The 14180-nt window shown below is 41.3% G+C and overlaps 1 long non-coding RNA gene across 1 annotated transcript; it reads left to right on the forward strand.

Annotated features, from left to right (window-relative positions):
- Positions 1-665: 665 nt before the first annotated feature.
- Positions 666-13281, forward strand: LOC116911753. Its single transcript, XR_004389337.1, has 3 exons — positions 666-825; positions 11538-11718; positions 12932-13281. It is a non-coding gene; the product is annotated as an uncharacterized LOC116911753 (long non-coding RNA).
- The last annotated feature ends 899 nt before the right edge of the window (positions 13282-14180 follow it).

A 14180-nucleotide genomic window follows, 5' to 3' on the forward strand; every position in this document is an offset into this window, starting at 1 on the left:
AATCAGTCAGCCACAGAAGTCTCTGGAAACAATGAACCTTTCCCCTGATACCTGAGTAGAATGTGATAAGAGACGTAGCATCAGAGAACTGACTTCATTGGCTTTGCTGACAAAGCAAGAGGTGGCCCCGAGCCAGGAAATATGAGGAGTCTCTAGAAGTTGACCCTTGTGTTAGTTTCTTTTCTCATTGCTGTAACAAAACACCCAAGAAAAGCAAAGAAAGAAAGGAAGGGTTTATTTTGACCCACGATTTGAGTTGCAGCCCATCATGGGAGAGAGGCAAGGTGGTAGATTGACAGGCGCATAAGACAGGAAGCAAAGTTGCTTTCTTCCTTCGGCCCCTCCCTCGATTTTCTAGAGTCCATCAATAGAGTAATACCACCCACATTCAGACTGGGTCATCCCTTCTCAGCTAACTTATCTCCAACATATATACAGGGGTGTGTCTACTAGATGATTCTAGTGACCCTCATTTAACTTAATTACCTCCTTAAAGATGTGATCATATCTGAACACATTCACATTAGGCAGGGAGGCTAGGACTTTGACATAAGAATCCCAGAGTGAAGCCATTCAGCCAAACATGCTCAGATTGTAGGCTTTTAGACTGTTGAAATTGTGGAAACACAAATCACGCTAGTTAAGTATTATTTTTCTATCATATCATGTCAAAGGCCTGGTGAGAACTGAACATATCAACAAGCTTCCAAATAACTATGCATAGAGAGGCATGCAGGGGATCTATCAGATGGCTGAGCCACGTTGAGGAAAGGCCAGTTTTGAATATTTACTCTCAGACATCCTTGGAAGAAGCTATTAGCCCAGGTGAGTAGCAGACTCCCTCTCACTGTCCAACCTTTGCGTATTCTTGTTCATATCCTTCTTGGTCATCATAGCCCCAAACTTAGGCAAGATGTGTTATTTGAAAGTGTAAACTGCAGAAAAATGTATAGTTATATAAAATTATAGGTTCATGCAAAAGATAGCCCCAAACTTTTATTCTTATAGTAAGTCAAATTTTATAGAAACATTCATGGCATATGGTCAGGCCGCAGTTTTTTTCCTCTGCGCTCCCATAGAATATGCTGTAAAGCAAATTCTAGTTGAGGGCAGGTTAACAAAAAATGCCTTGGAAACTATCCTCTTGCTTCATGGTAATTATGGACCATGAAAAAAATAAAATATGTGTAAAACCATAATATCAATAAACATTTATAATCACTTAAGTAGTAAAATTATGTTTGAGATCATAAATGCAGTACGTGTATGGATTATAAAATAGACACTAATGTCCCATAAACATGCCTATGTTATATTAAAAACTAACTTTTATCATAAAAATGATTCATATGTAACCAATAACCAAACATTTGATGTGTTTGACTTATAATTTTGAAATACTCTTGAAGGCTGGTTTTAAAAGCCCATTTCTCAAAATGTCTCAAGAATACTTTTAATGGAAGTAGGACTATCTTAGCTTTTGTTGGATCACCAACAGAGGTGTCTATCGTAAGGAATAAAGTATTAATTATTGTGAGAATTACGCTTAAAGCCTGAATCATCTCTCCACTGCGACATCATTGCGTGTTTTTTGTATCACATGATGCTGACTTAACTCTGTATAAGACAGGGTCCCCTTGAAGCATATCACCTGGGGAGGTCCATTCATCTTACATTGAGTGTACTCTGTGATGCTAGTACAATGGCAAACCACTAATAACACACTTTCAGAACACATATCCAGTAGTAAGCTGTGCACGACAATATTCAGCTAGACTATATAATGCATGTTTTGAAATTTGCTGTCCATTGAGTCTACTCCTTGTTTCTCTTTGTTGCCTTCTCTCATCATATCCATTGTCATCTGAGTTATTATTGACTGTTGTAGAGTTTGCTTCTTCCTATGACTTGAATCTTGGAGGAGCTGGAGGGTGAGGGTAGACAGGGAGGAAGGTAGCCGCCCTCTGTTCATGAAAAGTCAGAGAGTCTTCCCTGGTCTTCAACAGCTGGGCTGAGTCCCACGTTTCCTAGGGACAGTGGATCTCCAGGAATTGATGCAAGATACAGGTCCAGTGGGAAAAATAAGCCTTTCTGTGCTCAGAACCCTTGTTACAGTGGCCTTTAGTAGTAGAAGAAGCAGAGCCTGCAGCTCCTTTCTGGAGCCAGGCTTCCTGTTTGCTCTACTATCTTACAGGCTCCTGACCACTCAACAAGCCTGTCTGTAGTTCCTGCAGAATGTATATGCTTCCTGGAATCCTCCAATACTTTTCCTTTTGCTCAAGTTAGTCTGAGCTGGTGTCTGTGACTTTCAGCTATCTGCTGCATGGGGAAGCTAGGAAGGTGGACGCTGATAAAGGTAATGGCAAACCACTACCTCGGAAGTGGAGCAGGTGACGGGACTGAGGGTCTGAAGCGTGATTCTTAGGGACCTGCATTTTATTCATTGCCTCCCTCCTCTCCCTCTCCCTCTCCCTCTCCCTCTCCCTCTCCCCTCCCTCTCCCCTCCCTCTCCCTCTCCCTCTCCCTCTCCCCTCCCTCTCATTCTCCCTACCCTTTCTCCCTCCCCCCCTCCCCCCTATCACTTTCCTTCCCTTCTCCCCCTCTCTTCTTGCTTTTTTCTCTCCACCCTATTGGCAATACAGCTATGAGTGTTGCCAGATCAACTGGTTCCACAAGAGTACTGCCATCAATGGTGTCATTTTTAGACTCTGCCTTCTGGTCTGAACATGTTTCTGGACTCCACCCACAAGCTTAGCACTGACTATCCTTCCCTGCCTGAGTCTCCCATCCTGAAGCCCCATCTTTCATTTTTTCCTTTTATTTCCCCAGTTCTGTTTCCTTCCACCCATCCTTCCTTATTTATTAGTATGTGTGTGAGTTTGGGACACACGTGACACAGAATGCATGTGGAGAGCAGACAGCAACTTGTAGGCACTCTCTCCTCCTGTCACAGGTACTGAGGACTGAATTCGGATACGTAAGCTTGGCAGTAGATGCCTTTACCCATCAGGCCATCTGGCCTCCCTTTTTCTTTGTATTTTTAAAAGACTGAAGAGTATCTCCCTGGTAGTTCAGGCTGGCAACAAACTTGAAGCAAACCTCCTGCCTGTGCTTGCAGAGTGCTGGGGGTGCAGATGTACAGTGGCATGCTTAGTTTTGGGGTCCCTTCTTTTCCTCCTGATATCAGTCCTTAGCTGACAGGCATGAATGCAAACACCAGTTTCGAATCTTTTTTGAACCTCAATAATAAAGGACAGAGGTCACAATCATCCCCTTGGGAAACCCTGTTGTCTTGTGTGAACTCCATGCTGGCCCCAAAAGAAGCATTGACTGAATCACTGAAAGCTTACGTCAATGACTTCAGGACAGAAGGCTGAGATGCCAAGCTTCCAGAATGCAGGATCTAATAGTAGTGCCTAAAGAGCAGGTTTCCTTTGAGAAAATAAAGCAACGGCAATTTAAGATCTTGAACATGAACCTTAACCCACTGGTCAGCTTGGTCCTACTCTGTGTAATTGGTAGACTAGACAGCCTTCTGTGGAGAAGGGCAGGTCCCTGTACCTAGTCAAGAGTATCCACTTAATCATATCTTTTGTAGAAGGTGAATATTATTTCCTTCATGATCCTAATCTTATCTAGGAACTAAATGTTTTTAATTATCAGCCCTGGAAAGAGTTTACAAGAGTGAGGTTTAAGCCAGTGGTTCACAGATTTAGAGTTCACCAGCGCTTTTATCTATTCATTAGACCATTTCAAATTTGTGTCCTTGGCTCTACTGCACCTGCAAAATTCATTGGAGTTGGAATTACATAAAACAGCCAATGTATTAATTTACAATGTTATTACTGAGTGAGGCCATTTGCTAATGCTATTCCCTTCCTGGGGATTTCTCAGAAATCCAAATTCAGATCGAAGCACTGCTGGGTGCATACATAATGGGACTCCAAAGGGAGAAACAGTCCCGAAGGGACATTTCTAACAAGCTGTGGTAGCTTAGCAGAGATAGCAATCTCTCTAGGGAGAAGATTATTTCTGTTCAGTGACTGTCTGATAGCTGAGGCTGGATCTGTTCACTTTCAGCTTTTGCATTGAATATGTTTTAACTTTCAATGCCTGCTCTCTGAAAACCTGCACTGCTCACACCATGTTAGTGGATGGTTATTTATATTTTTCTATGGATTAAACTCCCTGAACTATTTCTCCAAGGGGCTCTTACATATTTTAAGGTTTAACCTAAAATATGGGTCTGGACCAAAGCTCTGCTCTGCTCTTCTCTTCTCTTCTCTTCACTTCTCTTCTCTTCTCTTCTCTTCTCTTCTCTTCTCTTCTCTTCTCTTCTCTTCTCTTCTCTTCTCTTCTCTTCTTTTTGTTCCTAATTTGCACATGAGGTTTGAACCTAGGGTCTTGTCTGCTCATGTTGACCTATGGACTATTGTTAACCTATATCCCCAGCCCTGAAAGTATTTCTTGGTCAGATAGCCATTGGTAAGTATTACAGACACCGTATACCATGTGAATGGACTCCTGTCTTCTCTACAAATAAGACTGTTTTCGCTTTAGAGATCTAAAACTGTTTGTGTAGAATTATATAACTGCTGGGTGTGTTTTCTGCAGAAATGCTGACATTGTTTCTTAGCTCTGTTTTTCTAAACTCCATGAGGACATTCTCTTTGGCTCTTGATTTTTCAACTCCCCGAGTACATTTCCATGACAGGGCTTGGGTTGCCACAGTTCTTGCCTCTGCTTAGGAAGTTCTTTCAGGCAGCTGCCTGGCTCACTTCATATTTCTGCTCAATTGTCCTCTCTTCAAAGAGCTCTATTCTACCACCAAAAATAGCAGTCATATCCCTTTGCCCTACCACTCAACCAAAACAGCATCTTCATCCCTTGTCTTTATACTTTTGACTTTCCTTTATTTCCAGTACAACTCCCAGTTGCTGCACATTGTATATTTTGTAGAGTACCTGTTTTTTTCTCTTTCTCTTCCTCTCCCCTCTTTGAGTGCTGGAGATTTAACCTACAGTCCTGGGTGTGCTGCGTAAGTATCAGTGAGCTGTGCTCTCAGCACCTTGTCTTATATTTGTTAAAGGAGTAGATGAGTAATGAATGAATGAATCAATCTTAGGTTCATAGGTTATTTCCCTTAGATTATTTTGTCAGCTGGGCCCTTTCTTCTCTTTATTTTTCCTTCCCTCCCTTCTCTCTTAGTTTTCTTCCCAAGACAAACATTTATTGAAGCACTTTGAAATCCCCAAAGCTAAATTTGAAACCGTTTCCTATGGGCCAAACGTCTTGCCCACAGTTTCCCACTGTTTTCTTTTCTCAGGTGGCAACCTTAGGTACTCCTGTTGTGCCTCTAGAGAGCAAGGAGCTCAAGCTCTCAGCCTATTGATGACATCACTGTTTTTGCCATATGGCTAGAACAGCAATGGTGGAAAAAATTCTGACCTCAGGAAGGTGATGTCTGTGCTTGACTTGTTCTGTGCTGGGCTCTCAGAAGCTACTTGGTGAGCATCTTGGAGAAGCTACTAGAAGACTGTGACTTGGAGATGAAAAAAAAAAGGCTGCTAAAACCCTGGTGGGGAAGACTTTAGGGGTATTATGCAAAGAAAGTCAAGTGGCCAACAAACCAGCTTTTAAAATGTTATAGATAAGATTGATTTCTACCCCTTAATTCAAAATCCATTTTCTACTGCCCTTATTTAGACGTAAGTGGAAATGAGAATAAATGCACCAAGTCATTGTTTCACATCTGATCATTAATCATCACTTATCCCAAGCACAGGCCCTGTAATTCAGCTAGAGTTACTGAAAACAAATTACAGCAAATTACAAAATGTATTTGGAATAATAGCTTTACTTCCCCTCCTGCTTTTTGTTAAATTTTCAAAACTACTGACATATTTTTGTAGGTCAAAATAATTTAAAGGTATTTAGTAAAAAATTGGGTCTCTTTCTTAGTCCTACCTTGGAGCTCTTGGTTCTGACCCTCAGCTTAAGCACAATTCTTGCTTCTTTCATCTGCTTTCTTGTTTTCCTGTATACAAACCTGTGTTCAGACATTCTTTTTTACAAGTGTAGGATACTTTCAATGTTCTTCTTTAACCTTCCCATTGTGATTAATATATGATTTTGAGACTGCTACAGTTTGACCCCGCCTCCTCAAATCAATATGTTGAAATTATACTCATTAAGATGATGATTCAGGACCTGAGGTTGAGGCCTGAGCCTTCGTGGTTCAGAAGAGTGTTTTTATCAAGGACCACCAAACACTGGTGCATCTCCTTTACAACGTAAGGACACAGGAGACCCTTTCTTTCTGATAACAAGCCAAAACCAGCTAAGAAAGTAGCCAGTGCTTTGATCTTCCTCAATTCAGAAGAAATAGTTATGTGTTGTTTATAAGTTATCCAGTTTTAGTTCCCCGCCATGTAAGCTGAGAAATTGATCGTCCATTCTATTGTCCAGAGACCTCGCTCATTTCTTTAAAAGCTAAACATTAATTCAGTTCCGATGCTTTAGCCATTTTTTTTTTGGTGATTGTTATATATTTGTTTTTAAATACTGGACTTACAAGTCATATAATTCTATACATTAGCAAGTAAAAGTGTTGGGTCGAGATGAGAAAGGTGTGTTGATTCAGCTTTCCTGTCCACAGCACTTGCTTTAGAATCCCCTAAATCACCTAGTGAGGTAGACCCATCAGCTTGTCTGTGAACCAGTTTTCAAGAAGGATTGACTGAATATAGGCAGGAACATCATGTGCACTCGAGGCCCTAATAGAACAAAGGCAGCGAAGGGGGAAGCTGGATAAATGCTTTTGCTGCCCCCTTCTGCTTCTTAGCCTGCCATGATATGAACTGGAATGCTCACCACACTATTCCCACCATGATAGACTGGACCCCCTGAACCATGAGCCCGAATAAATCTTTCCTTCTTTGTATTGTTCATGTCATATATTTGGGCACAGTGACAAAATGCTAACTAACGAATACAAAAGGGAATTGTTTGGTGAAAGTTTATAGGCATTTTCTTTTCTTTTCTTTTCTTTTTTTTTTTTTTTTTTTTTTACAACTAATGCTACACTGCCATTCTTGAAAACCGAGTCCTTACTTGTGATTGCTATTTTTGGTGACAGTTCCACATTATAGATATAAAAGCTGTTTTATTGTGTCTTTATCAATAATGTCTTTCAACTTTTTGATAAATTACCAGCTTTGTAAGTGAGAATCTGCCAATTCAATTCGCACGTGCATCAGTCACTTCTGTGGCTATAACAAACTATCCAATAGAAGTGACTTAGTAGGGATTTATTTGGGGCTCATGGTTTCAGTCTATCATGGCTGGGAAAGAGTGGTAGGAATCCTCAATATGAAGGTCTGATCTTAAGGCTGCTTCTTCTTGATATGGTGACCAGGCCAGGTAACAACAACAACGACAACGACAACCACCACCACCACCACCACCACCACCACCACCACCACCACCACCAAATGTGTGAATTGACATTGACTATGACTCCTAAGAAGTGCATTCCTACTAGTTTATGTCAGCCAAGTAAGTAACCTTTCGTGACAAAGGTTCCATTAAGTTCCCAAAACAGCATCACCAGCTGGGACTGTTCAAGTCCATGAGCTTGTGAGGATGTTTAAACAATATTTCACAGCATCTCTCAGGTTAGGTGAGTCTGGACAGCTCTCCATAGGTTAAGCATTCATTTCTGTCTGCTAGGATCTCTGCCATTATTCTCCCCTCGTTGTTATACTAGGCTCTCTTTCTACTTACTGCCCATTTGTTAGAGCATTTGGACACCTAAAAACTCCATCAAAAACTACTGTTGATAAGAACAGTTCATCAGGGTTAAGACTGCTAGAACAAAATATGACATTGCATTATGTTTTATATCTTGACAAAGAGACACACACCTTTAGACTTGGCAACGTGGGAGGCTGAGGATGGAGGATCTCTTGAGCCAGAGTGCAAAGCCAACTTGTACAATACAAACAGAGTCAACACTTTATGGAATTGAATTTCACAAGCTTTCTACTTCTAACAGAAATGATGCATTTAGAAATGCATCGCTAATAATGGCTTCCCTGAACAGTAATTGACAAATAATGCAGTGGTTTAGTGCCAGCACATAAGTGTGCAATTCAGATAGAGTTTGAAGAAATCTCAGGTTACCTCACTCTATTCTGCTTGTTATAAGTATGAAACAAAGGGCATGGAGACTTGGTTATTTGGCTGCAGCCAAGAAGTGAGGGTCAAACAGGCAGACAGTTCAAACAAACACTGTAATAGTTCATTGAAAAGCAAGTCTATGGTCAATGCAAGCTTTGGGGTTGGGTGATCCAGTTACGTCAATCACATTATCGGGATTCATGTTCATTTCCTTTGACCCAAGGCTACTAATGCTACTAAGGTGTTATTGTATAGAGTAATACTCTCTGCTAAGAGAGGGGAGAAAGGACAATGAAAAGGTAGAGGGAGAAAGGGGAAGGAACAAGGAAAAAAAGAACCAGATGAGAGGAAAGATTAGACAACTATTGGCTCTCCTTGAGCCAAGAAGCACTATTCATAAAAGTATTCAGATCAATTTCCAGTGAGACACAAAGCCCGTTAAAGCAGGCATGGATTTCAAAACACAAACACATTTTTGCTATGTCTAATATTATGTAAAATGTTTCATCATTGTTTTAACCTAGCAGACACAAAAGTAAAATAAATTTACTTGAAAATTGTATCAGTTCTCCATAGGAGCAGAAACAAGAGTACACAAAGGCACAGAATTAGCCTAAAGAACTGGTACAAACCAGCAAATATGAAATCTGTAGGGTAGATCAGAATGCTAAAAACTCAGAGAGGTGTTGATGTTATATATCTGAGGAAAAATCACTTCTTCATTAAATTTCAGTCTTTTCTGTTGAGGCCTTCACCTGATCAACAAGCCACATTAGGAACACTGAACTTAATCTATACTCCAAACTCACTGGACTGCACTTGTTAATCACATATGCAAAATACACCACGTGTAGACTAATGTTTGCCAAACAGCTAGGTGTCATCCTCAATCTAAGCTGACATTTAAAATTAACCATTTTTCCTTGTGTGACTTTGGTGAACAAATCAGGCCTCTGCACATGCTAGAAAGTAGTCTACCATTAAGCCACAAACAGTTCAGTCACTAATATTTCATTTCATTATTAGTCTGTCTGTCTGCCTATCATCTCTCTGTCTGTCTATCTGTCTGTCTATCTATCTATCTATCTATCTATCTATCTATCTATCTATCTATCTATCTATCATCTATTTATTATTCATTTGTTTGTATATTTATTCACCTATCATAGAGGCAGGAATTATGTTTCTCAGGCTGACCTCAAACTCATAATCTTTCCTGTCATGTTCAAAGAAAATTCCATTTCCTTAAATTCTGGCAGTTAGACAAAAGATAGCATTCCTTAGGAAATTATGAAGCCAATTCCTTTCTACCACAGGGACAAATGTCTCTCTTTATTGCATATTAGCACACCAAAGCCCATGTTAGCCTCCAGGCTCTCTCAGTATCACCAGTACCTGTTACACACTTCAGGGTCTGTGCTGGCTTCTTGGTTCTTCTCAGCTCTTCTTACCCCCTACTCCATCTGCAGCTTCATCCCTCAGGAGCCTCCCTCCCACAGCTGTGCATTTTCTCATTGTGACCCTGCTAATTCAGCTATGTACTCTCTCGTGTCCTCTCTTTGTCTTTATCTTTAGCTCCCCACTATGCTGCACTCCCTCTGTTTTGTTCTTGCTTCTCTCCTGTCCTAGTCTAGTCTGTTCACTATGTTCATTCGTCTGCTTTCTCTCTCTACTCCAGAATCTTCCAGATTCTTTCCATCATATCTACAATGAAAGTCTTTTGCTTAGCCATGAACCTTACAATGGTCCCCTGTTGTCAATTTATGCATTCCTATCTCAGCTTTCAGAGTAGATTGGATTACAGGAATACACCAGGACTTAAGTTCTTTCTCAAAGTGTTTCAGTTCAAAATTGTTTATTATAGGTGGCAGCAGCGGAAACATAAACCTTAGAGAAAAGGTAGAAGCACTATAGAAAATACATGATTTTTTTACGTATAGCCATAGGATCCAGACAAATGTTTCCAAAGAGAAATCACCAGAGGTGGAAGGATTCAGCCAAGTTTTACAGGTGTAAAAATTATACTCTTTTGAGTTGATTCTTTTGACTTGATCCGTGGGGTTCACTGGTGGTACAGGGAAAGATGGGTTTTCTTTGGTTCCTGCAGTAACACTGAGAGCCATCCATGTCCCAGGAATTATCTCAATGCTGACAACTGAGCAAAGAGGAAAGGATTATCTGTAGACTCTAATAAACACTCTCCTGTGGCCATGAACTGTCCTTCATGTTGTCAAGCCCTTCATTTAACAGCACAGTGGCACCCACAGTATGCTTTGGGCTGTAATTTGGCAAGCATTCTGCTGTAATTTATGAGATTTTGGTTCAAATACCCTCAGATTATGCAAGAACTACCTGTTTTTTGTTTTTTGTTTTGTTTTTTTTGTTTTGTTTTGTTTTTTAATGCAGTGACAGCTCTTGTTCATCTCAAAGTTTATGAACCTTTAAACCATTCAATTGAGCAAGCCAAACTCATGGAAATAAATTATTTTTGGGTCAAAACATACACACAAACCCATCTTTCATTAATTCTCAGCACTGGTTTTGGGTAGAAGGTTCATGTCAGTTTAGCCTTAAGTATTGTCCTTTCAGCTCATTGAAGACAAATACTACAGGATGGGTGTGCTTATTTACAGGAAGGCATGGAGAGAACAAAGGGACTCTGACCAGCAGCCCATTTTATGTGGCTTAGGAATTTTATCCTTGTCCTAAGTCGACCCAAACAATTTCACCCCTTCAGCTATTTTAACGAGTAGTTGTCAAAACAAAAATAAATAAAAGTGGCTGATTCTTTTCTAGAGCTTCCTCAAATTTGGAAGGATTGGTGTCTTCTTTCAGTATCTGCTGTAGCACCAGGGGTTGCTTGCTGTCCTGAGATGCCAGTAGGCTATTTGTATTGCTAGTTCCCAGCAAGAGATGGGATAGTCAGGGAAATCGTTTCCATCCCCTGAAGGATCTGAGTGTTTGCAGGATGCACACTGCTCCCTGATGATTTTATAGGGATCTTTGACCTCAGTGCCTGTAGTGGATGAGAGGGCAGTTGAGGTTTTTTGAATACCTACTCTGACTTCTTTTAAACAGAGTCGAATGTGTTTGGGGACCTTTCTCCCAGCATAGCCATAGAGCTTCTGTGCTACAGGGGTTGGAGGCATCTACTTAGTGAGGCGCTGGAAGACCTAAGGTTCTCCCTTCCAGTGGGGACCCAAGAGGACACAGAACCAATGTCTCCGGGCAGAGGAGGACTGACTGCTTCTGCTTCAGGAAGTTAAATTTTTCCTCTGAAAACAGCTTGCACTGAAGTGAAGCAACTGGTCAATGTCTGATGTTCTGACCCATTACCCCATCTTCTCTCTCTTCAGATGGCCATGGATGCTGAAACAAAGGAAGATGTGCTAAGAAGCTTTCCTATCACAGATGCAGTTTGCTGCCAGCCTCTCCTAACAGGCTTAGTCAACACACTCCATGAGGAGAGGCCTCCATCTCTGATGCAGAGGCCATGACTGCTACTGTGTGGAAGTTTTCCCATTTCTACTGTGGGAGGTCAGTCTCTCCCTGACCCAGAATTCTTTGTGTTATCTTCATTAGGTTTTAACAGGTAGTTTCTCTTTCCCTAGCCTTCTAGTCTCTCTGTGTTGCTGTTGCCATGGGCTTTCACACTGTTGGTCCATCCAACTTTTATTCAGGACTCTTGGCATCATGGGTACACACAGGAAGTGGTCTTATTTTTAATTTTGGATAACTGCTTTCAACTCTACTGTACCACCCTCTCCCAGCATAACAATTTCAGTTGAACAAGTCCCTTGTAGGAGTCATAACTCATTCCCATCTTTTAAATTTTCAGTTCATGCCCATTTGATGTTGAACCTTCACCTTAGTTTAGGGAAGAACCATAAGATTACTCTCCCTCCCTTGGTCTCTCTTCTCTCTCCTTTCCTATGTTCTTCTCTCTTCCCCCTCCTTCTTCCTTTCCTGCCACTATTTATGGAATATGCACAATTTAGCTCTGAAAATTTCCCTTTTCATAGTGTCTTAAGCTAGCCCTCCCCCCCAAAATAAGTTATAAGCCATTATTGGATCATAAATCAACTTAGAAAGTTTCAACTTGTATTTTTTTTAAATGAAGTGAAGATAATACACATTACAGGGTAATTTTAATATATAACAGAGTATCAGTGCATTAAACAACATTGCTTTGATTGTGGTGTGTGTTAAAATGGAGGTACTGGAATCCTCTGGCTGCTCATATGGTCCATATTGTGTTTTACATCATAATGTAAATCTTTCTTACTGTGGTGCGTGCTCTAAACAGGGCTAACATTTGTGAGTATGTGGGAGGTAGAATCCCGAAGGAAGATGAGGAGAAAGAAATCACAGGTGGCAGTTGTACGTTAGCTGTGGAAATATTTCTGTTCCTAGACCAGTCCTGATTTAACAGCCAGGCTCAAGCTGGTGGCTTCTGGTGCATGTGCACGTGTGCGTGTTCGTTGAATTCTTCCTGGCTGGTTATTTGGGAGTTGTTTTCAGTGGAACAACTGAAACAACAATGTATCCATTTGGCCTCCAAATAGTGCATGGCTCAATGCTTTCTCCTTGTTGGAAACCCAGTCACTACCTGAGCAACCACAAGCTCCTGTCCCTCAACTAATATTTGTATCCATGTGAGTACGGGAACCACTGGACTTTTCTTCTAGATCCTTACAATTTATTTTCCTTTCTATTCATGTACACTGTGCGTCTGTGCCTTTCACCTCAGGTCTTTCACCTAAAGAAGTCTCTAGAAAGAGACATTTGTCTCTCTCCAAGTGACTTTTCTAAACATCAGTGACAAGAATGAAGTAGCACCCTAGTCAGTCTGGAAAGCATAACATACCTCACAGCTGGGATGGCTTTCAGAAGGTTGCCCTCTGCATACAGTACAGGAAGCACCTGCCTGAGGAAACAAGATGGCCAGAAGAAACAAGCCCCATGGAGAGATGACTGCATGAACTGTTGATTCCGTGCGACCTTGTACCAAGACATAATTAGGGCTCTCTGAACTCAGTTAATGGCTTTAACTGTCATTTAGGGAAAACAGTACTGAATAAAAACAACAACAAAGGTTGACATTTTTGTCTAAGCTCCGCCCACAGTTACCTGGCAACAGCTAGTGGTGACTCACTATAAAAGGGGCTGCTCGCCCTGCCCTCTCCTCTCTCTTGCTCCTGCTCTGTCCCCTTGCTCCTGCTCCCCCTTCCTTATTCCCGGATCCCCTCTCTTTCCCAGTGCTCACAGCCTCTACTTCTCTACTCTCTTCCTCTGCCTTTCTCTGTCGCTACTTTCTCAACTCCCCTCCCCATTCCCTGAATAAAATATTCTATACTATACCATCATGTGGCTGGTCCTTCAGGAGGAAGGCATGCCCTCGCATGGGCCCGCAGAGGCACCTCCTTTCCCCACATCTTATTGCACCCCAACCAAACTTATTCTTTCTCTCCTTATATTTTTATAAAACACAACAATAACAACAAATGCCACATAATTGCCATTGAGCAGGTTTTTCAGCGGAACGTCTACAGACAGGATTCATGTATCCTTACCTCCATCACGCTAGTCTTAACACACTCTTCTTCCAGCTCTTCACTACAATAGGTGATTCCTTTTCCTCTCACAATATAGCAACCACAAAGGCTTCCTCCTAGTATCTGACAAGAAGATGTGAGAAGAGTCCTGTGGGCCTCATTGTGTTCCACAGAATTTGTTTCCTTGTAACTCACAGGAGAACAAAGGACTTTGTCTGTTCCTCAAACTGACTTTGCTTTCTAGAGGCTGGGGATCAGAGCTTTCTTATGCCTGGACCTTGCACTTTCTGCAGATCTGGTGCTGCAAATGTATCTCTCAATTCACTGAATGGCGAAAAGGGACTTGTTGGCCATCCAGGAAGATTGCTGTATAATTGTCTGGTTGTCTTTTAGGACTATCATTGTCAGCCCAGAGCAGAAGTTTCACTTAACTCCTGGTTCAAT

This window comes from Rattus rattus, chromosome 10 (assembly GCF_011064425.1).
Source record: "Rattus rattus isolate New Zealand chromosome 10, Rrattus_CSIRO_v1, whole genome shotgun sequence".
In the NCBI taxonomy this organism is placed as follows: domain Eukaryota; kingdom Metazoa; phylum Chordata; class Mammalia; order Rodentia; family Muridae; genus Rattus; species Rattus rattus.